The 26,149-nt window shown below is 42.5% G+C and overlaps 1 long non-coding RNA gene across 3 annotated transcripts; it reads right to left on the bottom strand.

The window, feature by feature from the left end:
* Nucleotides 1-698: 698 nt before the first annotated feature.
* Nucleotides 699-26,149, bottom strand: LOC135198864 (uncharacterized). Of its 3 annotated transcripts, none has more exons than XR_010310894.1 (3): nt 25,893-26,149; nt 13,395-13,482; nt 699-722 (listed from the first exon to the last, which is right to left on the bottom strand). It is a non-coding gene; the product is annotated as an uncharacterized LOC135198864 (long non-coding RNA). The 3 variants fall into 3 exon arrangements; XR_010310897.1 differs by lacking the exon at nt 699-722 and adding an exon at nt 9,620-9,640; XR_010310895.1 differs by lacking the exon at nt 699-722 and adding an exon at nt 11,596-11,617.

Here is a 26,149-nt window from a genome sequence, read left to right on the forward strand (position 1 = left end):
GTCTACTCCATATCTTGAATGATTAAAGAGATCCTAAAAATTTTGGAAGCCAATACACTACTCGTATGCTGTATGACTATGAAGTTACCAAACACACAAGAGAAATCTACCGACTTCACATAACTACATTCTGTTTAACTAGCTTCTTAGCTGTTTGGGTCCTGGAATGGAAAAACACATCTAATACAGTTTGTACGATGTCGTTATTGAATAAAAAATGACGAGTGCCCATAGTCCCAGCAAACCCATTGAGGCCATCAATTTTCATTTCCACTGTGTTGTGGGTTCCAAGAACAAATGCTAATTGATTATGATGGCAGAAAATTATGCAGCAGGAAGTTGCTCAGTCCTTGGGAGAGTTTCCTCATTCAAATTCCAGAAAGAGAAATTCTCATTATAGACAAATTGTCATCACATTGTGTACCATGAAAGTCACCCAAGTAGTCAAGTTATACATGGAGAGAGGTTCAAATAGTCAAGAGGCCAAGAGATGGTTCTAAAGACAATGACATTCATTAATGAACTCCCCTGCAAGAGGAGTATATGTGAAGGTTCCCAGCTCTTGAGATAAGACTGTCCAGTGCCTATAGAGAAACTTGAAGTGTGTGTATCAATTAGTAAAAAATGATAATGGCAGACCTTTATTGATGACTCCTCTTCAAGAGGAGCAGACTGGATACAGAACGGCAAATGTGTTTAATGATTATTCCTATTTCAAAGACCTGTGGGATGGAATTAAGTGGCCTTAATATTATTGCATTCTTTGAGGACTAAAACAATATGTGAGAGAAGCAATAAGAATAAGTATATTAAATTTTTAGAGCTCTTGCATGACTTCTCTAAACCTGAATAGTAACGACCATGCTGTTTTTGTAGGTCAAAATTAGATCAAAAGATCCTACAAAATTACAATCTAAACCTGAAAAAATACATTTGGCAGAAAAAAATGCCAAATTCAGTTTTTATTTTTCACAGGATACGAGCCTACAATTTCATAGATGGAGTACTCTGTATCATGATGCACTTTGGCTGTCTTATAAAAACAAATACCCATCCGGCATATTAACCTTTGAATATTGAGGAACTTGAAAAAATTGAACTTAAAACCCAGCATATTTTCACCTGATCATTACCAGATAACTTATCTCTTATCTTACAGCGCAGTGACACTACTCTAACAACATTAAATCAATGATATCACCATAAAATCTTTCCTACCTACTACAGTAAATCTAATCAAAATTTATTAAAAATTTCTAAACTGAAGCAGTTTTGTTTGAAAGAACAGACTTGTATTAATAGGCAATATAGCAACAAATCCTCAGAATAATCATCTGTAGGGTACAAACCCATAAAAAATCTACTATAATTTGTTTTGACAAGTGAAAAAAAGCCATCTCCCATTACTCCATCGCTGCACAAATTATCTATAAGTAATTCTAATATAAAAAAACATCAACAGGGTCAAATAATCTGGCCATAAAAAATACTATAAACACCAGTAAAACACAACTGGCACTTTTGTCAATGGAAAAGGTCAGCAGCAGCAAAATTATCTTTGATAATCAGCATTTAACAATTTAATATTTCTAGAATACACAATGCTTTTACTCTCCCCTTTTACAGATCAGTATTTAATCCTAGCTTGATACATTACCTAGATGGTCATTGAAAACAACTTTAGGAATTGTAGGAGAAATAGCAGACTGGATTGAAGACTAGCTAACATATAGAAAACAGAGTCATAATAAATGGTAAAGAATCAGAATGGGCAGATGTAACAAGCGAGTTCCTCAGGGTTCTGCCTTGGCCCTCTCTTGCCTTTTATTTACATTAAAAAACATTGATGTAGGCTTAACTAGCAGGATATGACAATTTCTATGACAATTTGTATTTTTCATAGCTACAAACCTGAGGTCTTAACAATAGGATAATTCTAGTGCCTAGCTGGATCCGGTTAAAAAGCAGATGAAAGCAAAGAATCTTGTGATATCTGGCAACACATATGTAGATCAGGGTGAAGAGTGGTCAAACACCGCTCATCTACAACGATCTTTCCAACTCAGGATGACTAAATAGAGGTGGGGCGGCTAGAGGTGGGCAGTAAAACGTCAAAGACCTCAGGTTTGTAGCCTGAAAAATACAAATTTTCTTAGAAAATTTGTCATTTTCGTTCTTACGTGAACAAACCCTCTGTCTTAACATGGGATAAGGACTATACTTGGAGGGAGGTATAAGACATCCTAGAACGGCTGTCCTACCCGCCATTCCAGCTCTCAAAAGAAATAGTTCTTGGAGAGGGACTGAAGCCCGTTGAAAAGCTAGATACACTAATATCTAACCACGCAGAACCTGAGTGACGTACAATGATATATGGGATAACCATTGTATAGAGAACCAAAGAGAAACCTACTTTCCAATAACAAACAGACCATTAGGGTTTGTAGTACTCGACCCGTTCCTCCTTACCCAGGAGCTACTTAAATAGTGGGCAAGATATTGCATATTATACAACCACACTACCAGTACGACTGACTCAGTCACCTGTATCAGACCAGTCCAGGCAAATGAACATGTCTATCTTAAACCAGCGACGAAGGACGAAGGAAAGGTACAAGAGAAAGGAGACAGCCAACTCACCTCATTCTCTCATCCGTACAATCATCTTAGTAAGATAACAAAATGCCCCATTAAGGGCAACTATGAGTCACACAACTGTTGGGCAGCCACCACAGGACCCAGAAAACGTGTCCCATAGATCTGTGGGCAACATCTTTAAGGTAGGAGGTGGTGAACGTGGACTGGCGTAACCAGTACCAGCGCTCAGCCACTGTACAGCCAAGTTCTTTTTGAAAACCAGAGAGGGACCATTACCCTTAACATCATGTGCTCTAGCCTGCACAGACGTGGTGATGGAATCATCAAGAGTCAAGTATGCCTGTCTGATGGCTTCCCGTATCCAAAAAGAGATAGAGTAAGACACCTCTTTCTTTGTACGGCCTGTACTAACAAAAAGTCTGCGGCAGCCTAGTCTAAGGTGCCAAGTCCTTTTAAGATAGCAACACAGGGCCCGGACAGGGCACAACAAAAGCTCTTCAGCATCACCACCCACAAAGTCAGTCAGTGATGGAATGGAAAACTAAGCGAACCTGTCATCAGTCATTATGCACCGAGGGATTTTGGGTCTTGGCCACGAATTCCGAGACAAATTCGAGGGAGACCGACTTCCAACCCCTGGTGTGCTTCACCTCACAACTAAAGACCGTATAGCTCTCCTACCCTCTTGGAAGATGCCAAAGCCAAAAGGAAAACTGTCTTGGGCGTCAGGTTCCTGTAGCGACGCAAGGGCTCATATTGACTCTTAGTTAAGCTCTTAAGCACCAAAGAAACATCCCATGTTGGAGGCTTGAGCTCTCTAGGAGAACTTGACTGCTCAAACCCCTTAACTAGCAGGGAAAGTTCCCAGGAAGAGGAGATGTCGATACCCTTCAGGCGTAACGCCAAACTCAGTGCAGTCCTGTAGCCTCTAATAGCAGAAACGGAAGTTTCTAGTCTCTGAGGAAGGTTAAAAAGTCTGCTATTCGCTGAATAGAGGTCGCAAGTGGAGAAAAACCCTGTTCACGACACCAATCACAGTAGATCGCCCATTTGCCCTGGTAAACTGCGGAGGTTGACTTCATAAGACTACTGGACATGAGCCCAGCTGATTTCTGAGAAAAGCCTCTCTCTCGGAAGAGATAGTTGATAGCTTCCAACCGTGAAGAGACAGGGATTCTACTGACTGGTGGAACCTTTCTGCATGGGGCTGACAGGAGATGCCGCCAAGGGAGAATCTCTCTCGGAATCTCTGACAACAACGACAGTAGATCTGGAAACCACTCTGCCTGAGGCCACAGAGGGGCTACCAATGTGAACTCATCAGCCTCTTCAGAGCCTGACGGATCAAACAAAACGGAGGGAAAGCATTCACCTCCAGGTTGTCCCAGGGATGTTGGAATGCGTCTTCTGCCAATGCTAAAGGATCTGGAACCACTGAACAGAACACCTCCAGCTTCCTGTTGTAGCGTGTCGCGAAAAGGTCCAGCATGGGTCTCCCCCAAAACTAGGAAAGCTTATCTGCCACCACTTGATGAAGGGACCACTCTGTGCCTAGGATATGATCCCAGCGACTGAGTTTGTCTGCGACCACGTTCCGTTTCCCTGGGATATACCTGGCTGAGAGCTCTACTGAATTGCTGATTGCCCACTGGTGAAGCTCGACGGTCAAGGCATAAAGTTGCCAAGAAACCAGGCCTCCCTGTTTGTTCACGTAGGCTACCACCGTGGTGTTGTCTGACATGAGAACGACAGTGACCCACTACCATCCCCCGAAACTCCTTCAGGCCCAGGAAAGCCGCTTTGAACTCCAAGATGTTGATATGCTGCTGCCTGTCCTCCAAACCTCAAACGCCTGAAGCGATGAGGCCGCCTAAGTGCGCGCCCCAACCTGCGAGGGAGGTGTCCGAGAAGAGAAGGAAGTCGGGGAGAGAGAACGTAGAGGGACGCCCTTTAATAGATTCTAGTCGTCCAACCACCAACGAAGGGTCTCTCACTTCCAAAGACAGTGGAACCATAAACAGGGGAGAGTCCCCCGCCAGAGACCAGAATTCCGCCAGTCTCCATTGCAGAGACCGAAGATGAAGATGCCCGTGAGGGACCAGCTTCTCCAGGGAAGATAGCACTCCCAGAAGAACCTGCCACAGATGAGCTGACTGATGCAACTTTGACAAGAAGTTGTGCGCTACAGCCCGCAACTTCTCCAATCTCTGATCCGACGGGAAAACTCCTGCCACTGTCGTATCAATGACCATGCCCAGGTAGAGAATCCTTTGAGTGGGTACGAGGTTCAACTTTTCCTGGTTGACTATTATGCCCAGGTCCAGACAGAACCGAAGTAGACAATCCCTGTCTTGCAGCAGCTTCTCCCTGGAAACTGCCAAGACCAACCAATCGTCGAGGTACCTCAGCAAACGGATCCCCTGAGCATGGGCCCAACTTGACACGAGAGAGAAGACCCTTGTGAACACTTGAGGGGCTGTCGTCAGCCCGAAGCACAAGACTTTGAACTCAAAGATCTTGTCTGCCAGAGAGAAGCGAAGGAACTTCCTGGACGTGGGATGAACAGGGAGTTGGAAGTATGCGTCCCTCAAGTCTATCAACAGCATGAAGTCACCTTCCCTCACGGCTGCCAACACCGAGCACAGTCTCTCCATCTTGAACAGTGTCTTCCTGATGAAGCGATTCAAGGTGGATAAGTCAATCACATGCCCCCATCCTCGCGACGCCTTGGACACCAAGATGATGTGACTGTAAAACCCCGGGAACAGACGCACTACTTCCTCTATTGCATCCTTGTCCAGCATTTTCTGCACTTCCTCCCGGAGAGCCAAGAACTTCAGAGAATCTGGAGGATACGTCTTCCTGAACTGCGGCTTGTCCGACAGAGGAGGAGAGAAGTCGAATGGCAACAGGTATCCCACCCGAAGGACATCTACCACCCACTTCTCCGCCCCTTAACTCTGCCACTTGGCACAATGGCCAGCCAAGCACCCCCCCACCTGTGGCACAGGAGAGGGAGAGGTGCCCAACCTACCAACTGCCCCCTTGACCTCTGCCCCTGGGGCCCCTTCTTGGTTTAAAGGAACGAGAGCGAAAGGGGCGTTGATCTTGAGACTTGGGCCGTGTCAAACGGGAAGGCCCTGCCAAACTTGAGGTCCTCGATGGCCTACCAGGCGACTATCTCCTAGAATGCTGCTGGACCGGGGGAGGAGGAGGGGCTGGACGTCTCCAAGGGCGAGAGACTGACTTAGACACTGCTTGGTGCACCAGTCGGTCTTTGGTGTCAGCCCGGCGTCGGTCTATCGCATTTTCGAGTTCTGTCCGTGGAAACAAGAATTGAGACTCCAACAGATCACCGTTCCTCAAGGCCAGCAAAGACACTATGTTGAGCGACCTCTCCATCCTCGACAAAGCCGCATCCCTCCTAGCCAGAAGAAGATTAGCCCATAAATTGGCACTGTGAGCCAAATAAGAAAAAGCCTTGCCCCTGGACTGCAATAGACTGGCAAGCAAGACAGCACTCACCAACCCTTCAGTGGGCCTGTCAGAAGCTATCTTGGCAATCACCACAGACCAGAGGTCCAGCCAAGAAACAGTCTGCAACATGGAGGCCGCCGTAGATTCCAAAGCTAAGGCATCTTGCGGAGACAAGGACGGAGCCACCGACCTCACCTGTTCCAAAGTCAAACCCGGCTCCAGGCAAATGACGTCTGGGTTAAGGTGGCGTGACAACAAAAACGCAGAGCTCATAGCATAGTACTTCCTATGTCTTGTGAGAGGCGGGGGTAGTAGTTTGGTAGAGCCTCCAGAGCGAAGTGAACCGTCCCGGTCAGAAACAGAGGCGATGACCTTCTGCAAGACCGACTGAATGTGCCCTGACAACGGCAGCTGAAGAGATGATTTGGGGTCCTGAGTAGCTCCCACTAAGGCTTCCAAGCAAGGAAGAGTGTAAGACGACCGAGCCTGAGTCCTACTTTCCAAATTGCTGAACCCACGAATGAGATCAACAACTTCCAAAAAGGAAGACAGAAAATCCTGCGCGTTTCCCTCCTCCTGCTCTGGCACTGGCAACCGACAACGAGAAGGATGTGTAGGCTCTTCTAACGCGCCTTCTTCACCAAAATTCACAGGAGGGTTAGCAGCCAAACAGTCCGAAACCCCTACTAACCTATCTGGGCTGAGTCCAAGCATCAGCCTCCGAGACGGATCCACTGTAACAAAAGGCACAGCACTTACCTCAACAGGTGACTCCAGACGTCCATGAATGGTCACGGACGTGGCGGCCGTACATACTTGAGATGGGGGGGTAAACTCGAGCACTCGAGATTGACGGAGAATCCCTTATAGTCGAATTCTTGGAATCACCAGTTGGAGAGGTAGGCAAACACTCCGTCTGCACCAACTCCGTGCTCACTACCTTCGACCTCTTGACAGGCACCTTCAGATCTTTACGGCGACGAATAGGCCTTGGAGAAGAAGGAGCACTAACATCACGTGCACAGGCAGGGGAGGTTGCAACACGCTCGCGATCTGCAAAGGACAGGGGGGGGGGGTTGCACATTCGAGATTCTGCGGCGAAGCAACCCCTGCAGAACACACACCACTAACACTGACCGAAACCACAGCATTCTTGGGAACACGTCGGCGTTGTTCCTCCCTCGACGGCGAAGGAAGGGCAAAGTCCTTAGCCTTCCAACGCTTAATATGCCGACGAGGCGTAGAGGGGGAAGAGGGAGAGGAAGACAGCACTAGCTTCTTATGTGCACTCCTCCCAACCGATAAGGCAGCCAACTTCACATCCAATACAGTCCAGCCTCTGAAGCACTGCCTGTCATAAGACCTCAGACTGATGTGCCAGAGAAGGCTCCAAAGACAAGGAAGGCAGATGTTGCGAACTGGGCAGCAGTGATGACATCGCGGCTAAGCGAGGCGGATCAGAGGCGGCGACTGGGAGATACGTCATCGATGAGTGTGACGTCACAAACGGTGGTGACGTCACTGCTTACCCTCTGTGCAAGGGGGAAAGAGACGCCACTGGCGAAGGAATATACAAAGATGGACCCCGTGACATCATCAACGGGGCTGACGCCGCAGCGTCACTCCAATACAAAGCGGCGGCAGACGGCGGTGGAGCAATACAAGACGGCCAACTGCTCCTACCCGCGAAGATGAGGCCAGGAGGAGGGGGGATGGCCTGGCTGGACCGGGAAAGGGGGTGCGAGCTGCCACAAAATGCGCTAGCAACCCCTCCAAGGACGGAGTACCCCCTAGCCCAAGCGTCTTCTAAATTGCCGCCATTTTGGACGCCTCCGACTCTGGAAGAGAAGAGAATGATGAAAAAACCTCATCCTTCTCAGGAACCGAAAAAGCTCCCGAGGAAGAGGGGGCTACATTACAAAAATTACCCTGGCAACCTCCCAATACTTCCATCGACGAATCAATGGAAGAAAAGGAAGGAGATGCAGGGACAACGCTACTATGTATGGGGGTTGACTACTGCGAAGACGAAACATCGGGAATAGGAGCAAAGCCCTCCCAAGTAGGAAGAGTGGAAACTTCGATGTTCCCTATTACCATAAAACTTCCTCCACTGCTCCTTAGGCCATGCCCGGAATTCCGTACAAGGATTCGTAATCGTAAAAAATTCGAACGACACCTACTGCATGTGATGTGAGGGTCTGTCTCAGCCGAAGCCAAAAAATGAAAACAAGGAAACCCAGAAACTACGGGGCACATACGCTGACGCCGAGAAGGAGCAGAAGAAGCCATAATACCAGGTAAAAACACACACTAAGAGAAACGAAACAGGCAATGAACCGGGAAAAGGCCAAGAGAGGAAAACACAACTCTCGCCCAGGCGGTTAAGAAAAAGATGAGCGGTGTTTGACCACTCAACACCCGATCTGTGCATGCGTTGCCAGATATCACAAGATTCCTTGCTTTCATCTGCTTTTTAACCGAATCCAGCTAGGCGCTAGAAATTATCCTATTGTTAAGACCGAGGGTTTGTTCGCGTATGAACAAAGCCAAATTTTCATATGACACCAAAGTAGGTGTAAATACAGCAGACCCAGATGCAGTGGAAAGTTTAAGAAATGATCTAGTGAAAATAGGAGTGGTAAAAAAAAAAATGGCAAATGCCGTTTAACGTAGACAAGTGTAAAGTGTTACAAATAGGAATAAACCACCCTCATGCCAGCTACATGCTGCTTGGGAATGACATAGTGTAGAACAAGAGGAGGACCTTGGAGTCATTATTACTAAAACTTAAAATCCACAAAACAGTGCATAAAAGCTGAAGAGAAGGCACAGAAACTAGTGGGATACAAAGAGGCAGTTCAAATACAGAAACAAGGAAATGGTGCTGCAGCTCTACACATCAACAGTTAGACCTCGTTTCGAATATGCAGTACAGTTTTGGTCACCAACACTAAGAAAAGACAAATAGATTAGAAGGAGTACAAGCAGGAGCCACACTTAATTCCATCCATCAGGCAAATAGGTTACCGAAGACGACTAAAAAGCCTGAATGTGTTGCTTAGAAACACGACGATTGTGAGGACAACTATTAGAAACATTTAAAATACTGAAAGGCATAACAAAAGTAGACAGTAACCTACTTATGTTAAACGAAAACCAGACAAGAAATAATGGATGGAAATTAGAACTGAAGATACAACACATCCCACTGTGGGAACTTCTTTACCTACAAGATATAAAACCTATGAAACCTTGGAGTTAATCACTATAAAACCTTTTGAGTTAAGTAGTTCTTTAAATAATAATCAAGTTCTTTAAATAATTATCAATGTATTTGAAGAAACCCAATTTATGATAATCATAATGGAAGACAATATCTTAGCTCTCAAAGTGGCCATTAATTTCTCACCTCAAAATTTATTCATATGAGCAAATTAATACCATTCTGAAAAATCATTAAAACCATAAATAAATTACTGAATCTATTGTATAATAACTCACATTATTTAAGCGCTGTAAAACAGGAGCATTGGATTTTTGTTGTCCAACAGAAGTAAACGACCTAAAATGGTTAGTCATGATTACAGTGTCAATTTTCAACCATCCCATTGATTAACCTACGTATGGCTCTCCTACGCACACTTCATAACAACTAGGTACAGTAATAAATATCAATTCACAAACAGTAAAATCTGAAAATCCACTCTTCTCATCTGACCACAAAGTGGATACTATCTTAAATGAAGGGAAGCTATGTTTAATGCTCTATTAATTCTTGGGTCACTGAGATAACAGATGCGTCTTACATGATAGGCTTGTGTTTATACCAACTATTATCTCTAATCTCAAGAACCTCAGGTGAATGACTTCTCTTTAAACGAGATTAAAATCACTAACAAGATTACACAATCAATCTTTGGTCAAAAAAAAAATTATAAAACTTTTGTATTGCACTTGCAATCAAAACTAAAATGAATCATACATAACATATATATCACTTCATCAATACACCTTTGTACTAAAGACCCTAAGAAATCTGTATGAGGTCATTTACAACGGAGTCTGCCTTGATAAACCTGTTCAGTATAAAGTACATTACACTGATAAGGACAACAACATTCAGTTAAGAGCCTTCAGGTTTAAAACAAAAGCTACTAACACTGTACGTACTTTGTATTGTGGTAAAGATCAAGTGGTCACACACTAACTCAATGCAAAAACTCAATTTAGAGGAAAGATCCTTATTGTTATTTTGTGAGTAAGGACCCAACAAGGGAAGGAAAATTAGTAGTAATTCCTATTTTTCTTAAGAACAGTATACAAATCAGAGCCCTTCATGTAGTATATAAAGCAGTTAGCTACAATGCTACCTTGCCTTTTCAAACTTCACTTTTCCACACTCCATTTTTGTAACGGATTCTTGTGGAACACATCTTTCACTTTTCTACATGAAGCTTCACAAATGCACATTTTATGGAATATCTATGATATCACTAATTTGCTTTTTTTCCTAGAGCAACACTATTTATTCACGTGAAGTTTCACAAATACATGTTTTATGGAATATCTATATCATCACTAATTCGCTTTTTTCTTACAGAACAACACAAACATATTTTTATTCATTAATTACTTTATTTATTCATATTGTGTTCATGACTAACATGAGAGAGAGAGAGAGAGAGAGAGAGAGAGAGAGAGAGAGAGAGAGAGAGAGAGAGAGAGAGAGAGAGAGAGAGAGAGAGAGAGAGACTTCTAATAGGTTACATAAAAAAAAGTATTTGAAATTAGTATATTACTGTAGTACTGGATGATAAAGCATATTGTACAATATTTTAAAAAATATTTGCTAGTTATTTTAATTTTAATCAAAAACAACACAAATACATCTTATATTACCCTTAAAGAGAGAAATTGTTTTGTACATCTGTTATGCTCAGTTGGAGGCCCAACCTGGAATGGGCTCAAAAAGTATACAGTACTGCAGAAAAATACACTAAATTATTTTTATCATAAAAACTTTATAAAATCTGTACTTTCATCAACACAGTATGAAAAAAACACAGTAATTAGTGAATAAACAGAGTTGTTCCATGAAAAAAAGCAAATTAGTAATCATTTTAATTGTTTTTACCAAAATAAAGGAAAACAGGGAGAGTAATTTGTATTAAAGATTTAATCTGTATTATACATTTTATAGATATTTTGTATTTACATTAATATTAAGTATTTTAAAATTAGGAAATCATTGTTATAAGCATGTAAAAGGATACGAATCTAAGATGACTGAGGGTGTTTTGGGATGATGGTTTGGGGTTTATTTTAGTTTCAATTTATTAATTTGTTTTAGTATGATAATTCAAGGTATATATTATTTTGAACTACTAAATTAGGCAGCGAATTTTTTAGATACTAGACAGTTACTATAAGCATTTCAATTTAAGGGATACAGGGTATTTAGCAGTTATAAGCATTTTTAAGAGGGGATTTTGTATTTCTGCATATCTTCCATTGCCACAATGGGTTCTGGAACCTATCCCTGCAAAAAAAAATGGGGAAGCACTGTAATGGTAAAAGAAGTTGAGTGGGTCCAATACCCTTGCTAACAAGCTGTCATCAAACCTTTTTTTCCTTTAGTATCAGGGGCCAAGTGGGGATGGGGGGGGGGGGGGGGGGGGGGGGGTGGGGGGGGGGGGGGGGGGGGGGGGGGGTATTAAGTAGGGGAAGGATAAGGTTCTACTAGTTTGTTTCCCAGAGAAAAATACAAATTACAGAGCAATTTTATATAAAGATTTTTTTTACAAAAATACAAAACACCACTTTTATGCAGAGAATTACTCCTTATGTGATGTCATTTCTCTCAAACGACTAAGTTAGAACCCACACACAAATGTCACACACTGTTGACACCTGAGCAAGGGAGCAATGACTCCTGTAACCTCTTATCCAGCTTGCCATAGGGAAGACAGTTTAATAGGGCACTAGCCTTAGCAAGAAGTACCTGTATAACTGTATGTAATTCAATTGAGTTTTCCCATTCTCAAGCTCTTCAAACTAACCATATTTCACGAAAAGGAAAAATTTAATGCATGTGGTTATATAAATTTTTTTTTATCCTTACCTTTCCATTATTATAAGTTACATCACATCAAATGAAGCTAAGTTTGTAAGTTGTAAAATTCCACAACATACTTTCTTTAACAAAAGCAACATACTGCTATCATAAATTAGAAGAAAAATTCAAAAAATTTTAACAATGTATTAAGCAATTTAACCATTTTAATACTGCTACCAAAGGGGGGGGGGGCGGAATTTAAATATGCAATAAGTTGTCAGTATCATAAGTGTGTCGGCTTTTGCAAGTAAAATGACATTTGTAATAAATTTTTATTTTTCATAACTAAAAACCCGAGATCTTAACCTTAGGGGAAAATTCTCTTAACACCTGCTGGAGTCCAGTAAAGAAAAAATAGTACATGGATTTGGTAGCAACAGAAGACAGCCAATAGGGTTGTAGGAGGGGGGACCGGCCCGACCTGATTCACCCCCAGCTGCACAGTGGTGTACCAGTTTCTCTCTAACCGCCTCTTATTATTAAGTTGGCTTTCTGCCTTTCTAGCCAAGAAGACATTACTTTAGCACTTCCTGGTTGTATTTTACCTTACCATTTTGGTTTCTTATTCGGTTATCGGCGTCAGTAAGCAGGTTATCAGTAGTATTATCGCAGATTTTCGGTTAGGGTGGGAACGGAGCCCCCACCACTTACCGGGGACTACCTACATACCCCCATACCACTCATAGCAGGTACAGAGCTATGATTGTAGCATGAGTAGTCCCTATACTGAGTGTAGTATTTGATCTCCTGAGCAGTGGAGGAATTTTGTTAAGAAGAGATACAAGAGGAAATCAGTGGCTCCATCTAGGGAAGGTTTTTCATCCCAATGGCAGCAGAAAACCATTCCTTTCTTGTTTCATCCCTTCTTTGTCAAAATCACCTTGCCTTGCTGCTTCTCAGGAAGATTTATTTCGCTCTCCTATTGATTCTTCTTTAGAAGATTCAAGGTGGGTTTAGGACCAATTAATATCCTTCATATACTATGATTTGGTGGCATTAGTCTTCACAAATTAATTCATTAGTACAGCCAATCACAATTCCTGGAAAAAATACATCAGCCCAAAATTTTGGATCTGTCATAAAGCACTTTTAAATTTTGGATCTGTCATAAAGCACTTTTTAAAAAATTGTAAAACAAATGACTAAACTCAATGCAACCTCATAAAACAAAACAAAATAAAAGAAACTAACCAAACTAAACCCTTTTAATGCTTGTGCTTAATCTCTGGATGAGACCTGGCTGTGAGATGGGGTCATTAGCTTCTAACACATCTTGCATCATCCTGAAACTAGAGAGATCATCATTACATTACTGCAATTTCAAAATATATCACAAACACAGGATAATCTGCATTTTTCCTGGATATACAAAGCTGATGCCTTATATGGATGGACAGTATGTACCTTTGGATGCAGTTGGTTCAGTCATTAAAGCTTGGTAATAAGGTAGTTAACAAGCAGCACACAAGAGGGTTTTAGAGAAACCAGTTTCCTCACCATAGCCTACACAATTATTTTTTCCTTCAGTAACAGGAACAAATGCAGGGATGGGTCAAGATGGAGTTACAATAAAAGACGTAAGTTTTGTATATCTTGGAAAATTAAATCTTAAAGTACTTCTATAATGTGTATTCTCCATACATGGATATCTTGGAAAAATAAACCTTAAAAGTACGTAATGTGCATTTTCCACAGGTACACAAACCTGAACCACACCATTAGAAAAATAAACCTTAAAAGCAATGTGTATTTTCCACAGGTACACAAACTCGAACCACACCATTGCAAACTATTGAATTTGTTAACAAGATCATTAACCAGTGGTTACCAGGGTTAAACTGGGGAATATCCTCACGCAACTACTGTCACCAAGCACCTTTTCCCTTAGTCTTAAGAGATATAGAAGGGTGATTGACATGAGAACAGTGATGAAAGACTCTGGTCTGCATACCTACGAAACATACGAATTACTTAAACTTTCATCTTTTTTCCTATGGAAAAACAATCCATCACCATTTTAAAAGGAGCCTCATCCAATGGGTAGATCATTTCCAACAACTGACCGAGTTGATTCCCACAAGAAAAACCAACGATCCATCATAGCTGTGAATAAAGGAAGCAACTTGTGTAACTTCTATTGTCTTGGAATTCAGGTAAAAAAGTAGCTAATCTAACTAACGAAATCTGCCGGATTCAGAATGTAGATCTACTACAGACATCCCCCCTGTTAAAAGGAAGAGCAGCCATGGGTGATCACCTCTTTGCTGAACAGCAAAAGGTATACATAAACATCCAGATTGTCCCAGGAGTGTTGGAATGTGGTTTCCATCACTCCCCAAGGATCTAGATACAGGGGTAATTGCAATGCCTTTCTAACAGAAATTAATAAAAAGTGAAAATCTCATAAAATCCATTATTTGCCATTTTAGAATTAAGGGTATTATAGCATAGAATATATTTGTGGTATTTATTACTATTAAGCATTAATGTAAAAATGACCACTGCCTATTTCAGTAAAATTTAAGACCCGTTTCTTTTATAGAAAAACCATCAGAAATTTACTTCAAGGTATTTATATCTGTTCACCAATCTTTCAGAAGAGCTCTTCTTGTAGTATTCAGTGAAAGTATGTTGACCCAAATCTTTTTCACATCAAAATGGCTGTCCCTTGTATTTTACGATCTATCTTGAGTTACAATCAACCATTCAGGAGTAACTTTTCAAACACCTTCGTAACTATCAATGATTAATAATTTTTGTTATGTATGGAAGGTGGAGATAGCTCCATAAAAATTTGCTTCATAGTGCCAGCAAGAATTAATGCAAGTTAAAAAAAACTGTATCTGGGGAGAGTAGGATATTTATGAATTAATATAAACCTGAGAGATTTTCCCTTATTTTCTCTTGTAATTTGAACAAAGGGGCACTTCATTAAGACCAAGATTACCAATGTCTTAGACCTAAAGTAGTTAAGTTGGGGGTAAGCCTGGAGCTGCCCATTCCTTTTGGGGATAGGCTACATGAATATGGCATACAGTAAAGTATGCAACCAAATATTGTTTACAATCTAGAGCCCCATTACTCGTTTTGTTAGCAAATGAGTACTTTGAGAGAGAGTGGAGCCCATCCTTTATATCCTTCATACATGGGACTACAGTAGAAAAGCCGGGTTTTTGGGTGGGGGGAAAAACACAAAGCAAGTGAAATGCAAGGACCTTAACCTCATTGACAATTCTCATTCTGATTAATGGTTAAAGTTAATGAATATTTCAAGCAATATCATGCACTAGAGTAAGGTCCATGTACTCTTAAGTTATGAGAGGTTGGTTGGATCATCGCAAATGAGAAACAAGCAAAGCAGACATAAGCAATTGAAAAATGATATTGTTAAGATACAATAAGTTTGTTCATACTTACCTGGCAGATATATATATAGCTGTATTTCTCTGAAGTCCGACAGAATTCTAAAACTTAAAACTTACGACACGTAGTGGGAGTTGGGTGGTTAGTACCCATTCCCGCCGCTGGGAGGCGGTAATCAGGAACCATTCCAATTTTCTATCAGATTTCTATCTCCACTGTCTCCTGAGGGGAGGTGGGTGGGTCGTACTATATATATATCTGCCAGGTAAGTATGAACAAACTTTATTGTATCTTAACAATATCATTTTGTTCATGAAACTTACCTGTCAGATATATATATAGCTGAATCCCACCTTTGGCGGTGGGAGAGACAGAAAAAGGATTTTAGGAAACATATAATTGTAGATGATTGACATCTTGGTTCCTTACCTGTTAGCATAGCTGACTTCGTGATTACTGTCACCCAAGCCTGCTTCTGCTTCACTAGAGTTACCAACAAGGTAGTGACCTGTGTAGTTGGTGCGCTCTAGATGATCTGTCAACGGGGACGGGACCACAATGTGACTAGACCATGACCATACTTCTGAGGGCAACAAGGCCAAAACCACCACCTAAGTTAGCCTAACAACAAACTCCCATATACCAAGGCTAAAGGAAGGGACGACCGTACTCGGCAGCCGACCCTACAACCATAAACATACAAATATTAAAAACTCACTACCCTTTTCTATGGGAAAGGATGAGTGCTACCTCCTGCCCCCAAAAATAGTGTCTGCGGCGACGTAGGCCCCAAGAGAGTAACAGTTTTTCATAGGTCGTCTCACCTCCCGTAGGTAGTGCGAGGCGAACACTGAGTTTTACTCCTCCAAAAAGTAGCCCACTTTAAAATGTCTTTAGAGCCATGTTTTTTCTGAAAGGCTTATTGAGGTCGGAAATAGCCCTTACTTCGTGCGCATTAACTTTTAGCAGCTTAAAGTCGCTCTTTGCAAGAAGTGCGCGCCTCTTAATGGTGTTTCTTAAAAGAATGCCAGTGCATTCTTGGACATGGGCATGTTTAGTCCCTCTTGACCGAACACCAATAAGTTTCCGCAGAACCTCGACAATCCTTCGTTTCTACGAAAGATACTCTCTAAGAGCCCTAACAGGACACAGGAACTCTTTTGCCGGCTCTTTGACCAATGATCTCTGCAATAAAACCTTGATCTCGACGTTTTTAGGCCACGGATTGGGAAGGGTTTTTTCGTTTTTGGCCAGAAAACGACATACCCAAAGAGCAGACCGCATTATGCCCTTTGAAGCTGACGTGTTTGCTGATAGCCTGTATTTCGCTAACTCTCGCCGTCGCCAGAGCAGTTAGGAATACAGTTTTCTTCGTCAAATCTCGTAGAGACGAAGAGGAAAGAGGTTCAAAGCGATTTGACATTAAATATTAGAGGACCACATCCTGGTTCCACGAAGGTAACTTCGGTAGCGTACTGGTCGTCTCGAAAGATTCATAGATCATGGATATCCTTGTTATTAGCGAGGTCAAGACCTCTATGGCGAAAAAACTACAGATAAGACGCTTCTGTAGCCTTTAATGGTTGACACTGGCCAGCTTCAGATCTTGTTCAAGATAAAGCAAGAAGTCGGCGATCTGGCTCACAGGAAGTAGTGGTAGAGAAACTCCTTTTCTCTTACACCAACTTTTCGAAGTTCACCAGAAGTCCCAGGGACGCAGCTAAAGACAGTCTCGTTTGCAAGTCCTTCAGGCACGGTCTGCGAGGAGGCTCGTATGAGCCAGTCGTCCAGATAGAGCGAGATTCTGATGTTGGAAAGATGGAGCCACCTCGCCACATTCTTCATTAAGATGGTGAAGATAAAAGGGGCCGTACTCAGTCCGAAACAAAGAGCCCTGAATGAAAGACCTTCCCTTTCAGTATGAACCGAAGGTACTTCATCGATTGGGGATGTATCGGGACGTGAAAGTAGGCGTCCTGGAGGTCGAGTGATACCATCCAGTCTCCAGGTCTTAAGGCCCCCAGAACTGACTCAGGTGTCTCCATCTTGAACCTCTGCTTTTTCTATATAGAGGTTTAGACGACTTACATCCAAGACCGGCCTTCCCCGCCACCCTCCGATTGTTTCGGTACAAGAAACAATCTGTTGTAAAATCCTGGCGTTGCCAGGTCTAAAACCTGTTCCACTGCTCGTTTCTCGAGCATCTGCTTGAGCAGGTCGAAAAGTATCTTTCGTTTTGTTTGAGGATACGATGGGGACAAGTCCCTGGGAGTGGAAGTCACGGGGGCGGCTTTATGAAAGGGATCTTGTAACCCTTCTCTATGACGTCGAGAGACCAGGAGTCTGCCTCTCTTTCTCTCCAGGCTTCTGCAAAAAACTGCAGCCTAGCTCCTACCGGTGGCTGAAGGAACGATCTCTCACTTCTTGCCCCTAGACTTGGAAGGGGCTCTACCTCTAGGAAGGCTTCTTCCTCGGGGAGACGATCTAGCGGAAGTCCCTCCACGAAAGGGCTTCTGCTTTCTAAACGGTTGGGCTCCTGAAGACGTTGCAGGGCCAGCCGGACGTCTCGAAGACTGAGCCAACAGGTCTTGCGTGGCTTCTCTTGCAGACTAACTGCCAGATCCTTCACCATAGCTTGGGGGAAGAGATGACTCGAGAGGGAGCATACAAAAAGTTCTGTCTGTGTGGGAGAGACAGATTTAGCCGCAAAGTTGCAATAAAGCGACCTTTTCTTCAACACCCCTGCTGAAAATGAGAGGCTAAAACTCCTCTGAGCCATCCCTGAAGTGCCTTGTCCATGCATGACAAATACACTGGACAGCTCCCCAAGCGATCGAGTCTGGCTTACGAGACTGGTTGTCTAAAGCTCCAAGACACCAGTCTAAGAAGTTGAAGACTCTAAGGACCTAAACAGTCCCTTCAAAAGATGGTCCAGTTCGGAAGTGTGCCATGACACTTTAGCTGAGGCTAAAAGGGCCCTCCTTGATGCATCAACCACGCTGGCGAAATCACCTTGAGCAGACGTAGGAACCTTCAATCCTAATTCCTCGCCTGTCTCATACCACATCCCTGCCTTACCGCTAAGTCTAGACGGAGGCAGGGCGAAAGTAGTCCTTCCCTTTGCTTTCCTAGACTCCATCCAGGCGTTAACCTTCCGGAAAGCTCTTCTAGTAGACAACAAACGTCTTCATTTTCACGAACCCTGGAGTTCTGCTTGTCTTCGACGACGAAAACTGAGAAGGAGAGAAGGAGGAGCAGCAGGCTGGAAAGTATCCCCAAACGAATCACGAAGTAGCCGTGCCAAAACTTGGTAATCTGACGAAGCAGACATAGCAGGTTGTTCTCATCAACATCCTCAGAAGAACCGCTAAGTTCTCCTTCTTCCCTACCCGAGTGCAAATCCGAAGGAAGAGGCACAAGTCCTTTCGCTCCAAGTCTCCTATCCGAACGATGAAGAGAAGAAGAGGGTAACGGATCCTTAACAGTCACAGGATCAGGAATCACCTTTAGAGGCGAATGTGAAGAAGAAATAAGATGTGAAGCGTCAGCCAAAGCCTCGGGAACAACATCCGAGTGACAGCGAACTTCCACATTCGCGTACACAGAGCTCTTACTACAACGTCTACGAGCGTCCAAATCAGCGTCCGACCGAGCGTCCAGCGAAGCGTCCATCGTAGTGACTCTTCTAACGTCCGCGAAGCGTCCTTACGAACGTCCCGCGAAGAAACTTTATCAACTACTCGACTAGCGTATCGTGAGCGTCAACACTGTCATGTCGAAGAGGGGCAGAACGCATAGAAGTCCGTCCGACAGCTACAAACTCATCGTCAGCAGAAGCGTCGAAGTCGGAACGCCGAGCGTCCTCTCTACGGGAAGAGAGAGAGCATGAAGAGATCTCTCTCTAACCAGACGTCTAACGTCACCTCTAGACGAACCCTGGGGAGCAAAACGAAGTCTAGAGGGCGAAATATCAGGAGACGGTGGGGCGGGGACTAAAGAGGAGCCGTTGGAGAAGACTGCCTAGTTCTCTTGATAGGAAGTCTATCGGTCTTTCCTGTGACGAGGAACCGTCTCCTTCTGCTTCAGTAAAGCATCCAGTTGCCGTTGCATAGCAATGATGATCTCCGTCTGAGATGTCTCCTTACGCGGAGACGAGCTGCGCTTGTGAGGAGAGGGGCGAGGGGACGCCTTCTTCTTCTCCCAGGAACAGCCTTGGCTCTAGAGCGACTGGGGCGCTCGCGGGCGTCATCATCGGATGACGTCCTAGACTTCTTCTGGGGCGGAAAAGCTACGCTTTCCGGAGAAGAATGCCACTCAGACAAAGCATGACGTGAAGCGTCAAGATCTTGAAGAGTCCTCTTCAAAGGTCGCGAATCTGAACGTAGATTCCCACCCCATTGCGCGGGGAGGACGCGTCGCAAGACGAGAAACAATCCTTCAGGATACGTGCTCGAGCACGCTCCTTAGCAGCCTGGGAAGCGTCCACAGGAACTGCTGAAGGGACGTCAGATCGGTGGGGTGTTCCCCGTAACCCTCCTTCGGCCTTCGACATGCCCTCTCCTGAGTCCTGGGAGTCCGGCAGAGGTCAAGCCTAGAGGCGCTATAGGGCCGATCTGACGCCCCCTCCACTTCACTAGGGGCACTATCACTGCACTTATTTTGCCAGTTTTCAAGGGAGCAAGCACTTTAGATTCAAGCGTCTTCAATGAATCCAGGATAAGCGAAAAGGCATTACCCTCCGCAGACACCACTTGAGGGCCCGAAGGCAACACTACGGGGTTAGGAGACACAAAATCTAAAGGAGGGTTAGAAGGGATACATTAAGACCCTGTCTGCTACCGACTTACTCCTGGAGGAAGACCTCCTGATCCTATCACGTTCTAACTTATTTACGTAGGATTCATACGTCTTCCATTGTAAATCATCCAAGTTTTCACACTCATTACAGCGCAAATCATATTTACACTCTTGCCCCCTACACCCTTTACACAATGTGCGAGGATCAACCAAGGCTTTTGGTAGCCTAACCTTGCATTCCACTTTCGAACTACTTCCAGACATATTTAAGGAAAAAATCTAAGCCAAATTCAAACAGTCCAAAGTCACGTATGCCAAGCTATCGATCCCAAACCAAAAAACCAAAAAGTCAAGAGGATACTCAAGCAATGAGAAGTTTTTCCAAAATCCTGAGGCGGAGGTGTGTAAACAGATGTTTACGACACCTGGCGACAGAAGAAATCTGATAGAAAATGGGAATGGTTCCTGATACCCGCCTCCCAGCGGCGGGAATGGGTACTAACCACAACTCCCACTACGTGTGTAGTTTTAGAAATTGCTCGGTGTCGGACTTCAGAGAATACAGCTATATATATAATCTGACAGGTAAGTTTCATGAACAAAATACTATTTTAAAGCCCTAAATGTAACAATGGTTTAACCCTTAATGGATGGACTGATCCTTGGGAGTAGTAATAAGAGGTTTGGAGTGGTGGACGGATTAATCCTGTAGATAAACAATATTAAGCACCATCCTTGGAAAGAGGTGGCAATACGTACTTCTATAGCCCATAAACAATTCACTAATAGCAACTTTTACACTGGGTAATCAAGGCTAGGCATCTCATGCAAGCTTAGTGGTGATTTTTACTTCGAGAGGGAATTTCCTCAAATATACCAAGGGGTTTGCTGTTAGTTTTTGTAGTCTTTACGATAGTATGTTTGGTTGTAAGTGCAATTTTTGCAAAGAAAAGTGGAAAGAAATATTAGAAAAAGTGAATAATAAAAAAGTTAGTGAATCTTCGTTCTCGGTAAATTTACGTAAATATTTTCAACAAATATGCTAAGAATTTGTTACAGATTTTATTTCTTATTGTGTGAGCTGTAATTATAATTTTAAAATAGTATAAATAAAATATATATTAAAAAAAACATATATAAGTTGGTAAAATTTAAGATAGTCATGTAAAAAGGTTCTACAGGGGTTGTAAATGACCATTTTCAACTTCTCTTAGAAGATTGGGAAAATTTTTCAAATTTTTGATATTTCACAATGTGCATTTGCATATCTTCCTCTTTCCATCGTGTTTTTCTTTTTTAATTGGCTGACCCAAAGTTTACCCGTCCAGTAAGGGTTAATGCATTAACCAACACCACCCTACATCAGAGTTAAGTCTGGGTGGTCCAATCCTATGGGTATGGTACACAAAGTTATATTTTCTCATAATATCCCTGTATTTTAGGTGCTCCCTACCACAACCGATAAAGACCCGATTTCTCATTCACTGTGGTATTTCTAAGTAATGATGGCGCACTTGCTTCTACCTTTAAAATTGATTTCGGTAATTCTACAGAATAGTTCCGCACGGACTGCAAGGAACGTAACCGCAGGTACGACATCCACTAGGGATTGGGGCGTCCAATGTATTTCGCCGTGTTTAGTACTGGCCCCCAGGGGTTAATAACAGTCGTCCAAATAAATATTACTTAAAATTCTTGTTCAGGAGGTAAAACTGAATAGATCTACCTTGATTTTTCCTACCGTTTTAGTGCTTTTTATGAAGAAGCAATGCAGTAGTTATCTTTTGACAGTCAATGATATGTACCTCTTATCGCTAGCCAACAATGATTAGGGACTGAGAATTCGAGGTTTTGGGTAAGGGAGAACAAACTTAAATAAAGCAGCCATATTTCTATTCTGGTAGAGACCGAGGGATACGCATACTTTCAGGGAGTCATATGTTCCACGGAAGGGAGCGGCCGAGGGGAGGTGCGGTACTTGGGTTGGTGGGTGTAGAAGGTACAAGTTGGTAAAGGGGGAGGGGGGATGTTAGGCAGTCTCTCCTGGGTTTAAGGCACCATATTTAGTATTCACCTCTTGGGGATGAATATTAAAAAATCAATAGGCTCTCTATATACACAAAAGACAAACAAAACAGAAGTTAAAGATAATAAATATTAGTAGAGTCACCAACATGCAGGATCCAGGGTACAGTGGCAGTGTTCATAGCTGCCAAAATAAAGAAAAATAAAAGTCTTGTTACTGTAGCCTAACTAACCTATCACAAACTAAGTTGCCTATCCCACCTCATTCTTTCAGGCCCGTAGGCTAACAAGAAAGGCACAAGATATTGGTACGGCAACCGTATCCTGATCACGGTGGATATTAGTACGGCAGCCGTATCCTGATTGCGGTGGATATTTGTACGGCAGTGAATTGCGCATGCGTCAATTTCAGACTTCCTGCCGTACAAATAACAGTGTGGTGGGGGTACGGCAGATTCTGTCAGTGGTGCCGTATTGTGCTATTGACTTGCTGTAGGTAAGACAGTTAGCTGTATCCGTTTACCAGTTGGCTACTCATATGTACTGTATTATGTGACCAGAGTTCGGCTTTTAGGCGGGACAGTCCCGCTTTTTTAACATGTCCCCCTTTTTTTAGCTAGCAAAATGTCACCCCGCCCCTTTTTGTTTTGCTTTTGTGGATTTTGTCCCACTTTTTTGTGCTACAAAAACAAAACTATCCCAATTTTAATGGAATAGTGCTGAAATTTTGTTTAACTTTGTCATTTCACTAGCTGGTAAATTCTACCGTCTTCTCCAACAGTTGCAATACCCACTGAAGGGAATTAAAAGAATATTGTAAAGTGTATAAAGGTGGCCCTTTGCAACTGCAGATGTCGGGCAGAATAAAGGACCGAGAAAGTCAAAGGTATGATGGCAGTATATATATTTATAAATAATCCTCTTTGAATCTCCTCTTTGGAGTTCTTTTCAGGGCCAATTCGATCGTTCGTGACCTACATAGGGGGAAACACCAGCAACTACAACCCTTATCACGGTGGACAGGTCTTATTCACTATTTAAATGGCGAAACAAGAATACAATTACAACTCCAAGCATACCATTCAAAAGATAGAAGTTTCGTCAACATAAAGTGATATATGAAAGCCCCATACGAACTAAAATAAGCATGTGACGCTCTTCGTAAAATATGTTTTCAAGGCAGTTTTGAAATCCAATATGGCGGCTACCGTGTGGATGTACAGGTTCTGATCAGTGACGACAACCATCTTTCCCAGCACTCATTTGAACAATGTTAGCGTATATGTGTAATGTTTATTGATCTTACTCAAGATTGCAGTTGTAATCAGCACAATAAAACATTTTGTTGCCTATATACTGAAAGTATGAAACTATTCCGGGGTCATGGTTTGAACTGAATTCATTTTTACCTTGTAATTGGTGGTTTTTATCTTTACTGTCATCAACTGAAACTCCACAGTGCTCATTTGATTGTTATTATACACATTTTGGTCTCAATTCACTCCACATTGCATTTTAAACAAGTTGCTGTTCCTGGTTCTTAAGAGCGCGCGCCACAAACACAGTTATGAGCAGCAGACAACAAAACTGCAAAGTTTTATTCCCTAAATTGTTTACTCGTTATTTAGTTCAACTTTACTTTTATTTAAAAATTTTAATTTAAATTCATGTATAGTATCCCTTTTTTGCAACCAAATTACTCGAAAAATTACAGATATTTCTTAAGTAGATACAATCCAATGTTTCTAACTTTTTTGTACATCTGGCTGCTGAAAACCATAGAGGAACGACTACGGATAAGTGGATTATATTTTATTTTTGCTTTTTTGTTTTTGCTAGCACTTTTCATTGATTTCAGTCTATATTAGTATTTTGAATTTCTTTAATAACCGTATGCCAGAAATAAATGTAACCTTTAATGTTTGCATGCTAAGAATGGCATAATCACGTTGCCCGATTAGTGGAGGCTTCACACATACGCCGATTCATTATTATAACTGTTTTCATGAATTCTAGTTGTCATAGTAATGCAATAATGATAAAATTAATTTAATATTTAAGTATATATACTTCCAATACATAGCCTAATTTCACCAATTTCAACGTTGTGTGTGTAGTCTTATACCCAGTTTGGAGGGTCAACACATACCGAATTGCAACAGAGAGAGAGAGAAAGGAAGGTGAAGGAACGAAGAAGGAAAGGGGTGGCGGTGGAAGGGGGGGGAGAGGGTAGGTGGAGCTTTTTACGCATGTTCGTATCAATTTCTGCATAATGGAGTTGTCTCCTCTTGGTACAAGGACAAGTGTCGTTATTCTTTACGATTAGTGATTCACGATACCCTGATAAATTACGGCACTGGGTGTAATGCACTATAGCAAATCTCGTTCTGATAAGAGTGTTCGTTACAGAACAGGTATTGCCCAAAAACGTGCTTGCACTGTCGCTGAAACCCATAGTAGGTATGCTGCTTAGTTGTCAAGCAAGTTTTTTTGTAATTAAGTATTTTTTACAAGCTAGCTATTGAATAAATTTATTTTTCTCAATCAAAACAAATGCCCCTCAATGCTAACTTTCCTCTTTTAACGACTTTCTGGTCATTGTGAATTCGGTCCCATAATTTCTTATGGTGCGAAAAAAATGTTGAACAAGTTTTGGCGAGATTTGCACTACATTTGAGACCGTTTTCACTACCCTCTGTTTAAATCTTAAAATTTGGCCTTAATTACTAACATTGGAGAAAATACTTACTTCAAAAGGAGAGTAGAGATTTTTACCTAGCTCCGTTACTCACCAACAAGAAGTCGCGACGGATGCCAATCTCCAATGTCAGGGCGCGTTATAATGTACTTTTACGGAGGGTGGCATGCATTGATCGTCATTGGCCTGCTGTAGGCCATGCGGTGTTTTACCCTATTCCGCGGTTCATGCTGTTCCGTCGCCATTTTTCTTGCTGCCAATGGTATGCCTGAGGCGGTAAACAAGGATTCGCGCAGGCGCAATTCACTGCCGTACCGGGGTATGGCTGCCATACCAATATCCAGTTCGAACAAGAAAAAGCCTAGCCTAGGTAGAAATGGCGAATTACCACCAACGTTACAGTATCACTGAACAAATTTAAACAAATGATAGCTAGGTAAGTAAATAGATACCTAGTACATGGTATCCAAGTCAAAACATGGGTCCGGTTCATTAGCCTACCTACCTACACCTCCTAGGCTTAGGACAGGGTAACCACCAGGCCAGAGTTCCTTACAAATCAAGAAAATAAACGCCTATATATAGACTAAACGTCAACAGAACCAAGCCGACATTTCAAAGTTTAATATGAAGGTACCATTACACAGAACGAAGCCGCATACCTTCAGCATCCTTAGGCCTTACGACGACTGTGTTCAGTTTGACACGATGAAAAATCATGCAGTGTTAGCCTAAACCTAATCGCTAACGCCAAGATTGACCCTTGGCCTGATTAAAAATGACAACTCCACAATAAATTCACAGCAGTGAGCTCACCTGTTAACGTAATAAATACGATATATCTTAATAAATAGGAAATATTGTGGCACTTTACGAATCACCGGAAAGGACGTGTCTTCCAATGACAAGGTGCCACATACGCTTTGTACACAAACAATCGTTTTCACATTTGTATCATCATCGTCTCACAATTAAAAACGGCAAATTCCAATAACTGAAGCTCTACGGCTCGCGTGTAATTTACTTCGAAAGATGTTCAACAGTTTTTCAATCTATTACAGGGCAGGGAAAAC

Source organism: Macrobrachium nipponense, chromosome 23, assembly GCF_015104395.2.
Source record: "Macrobrachium nipponense isolate FS-2020 chromosome 23, ASM1510439v2, whole genome shotgun sequence".
NCBI lineage: Eukaryota > Metazoa > Arthropoda > Malacostraca > Decapoda > Palaemonidae > Macrobrachium > Macrobrachium nipponense.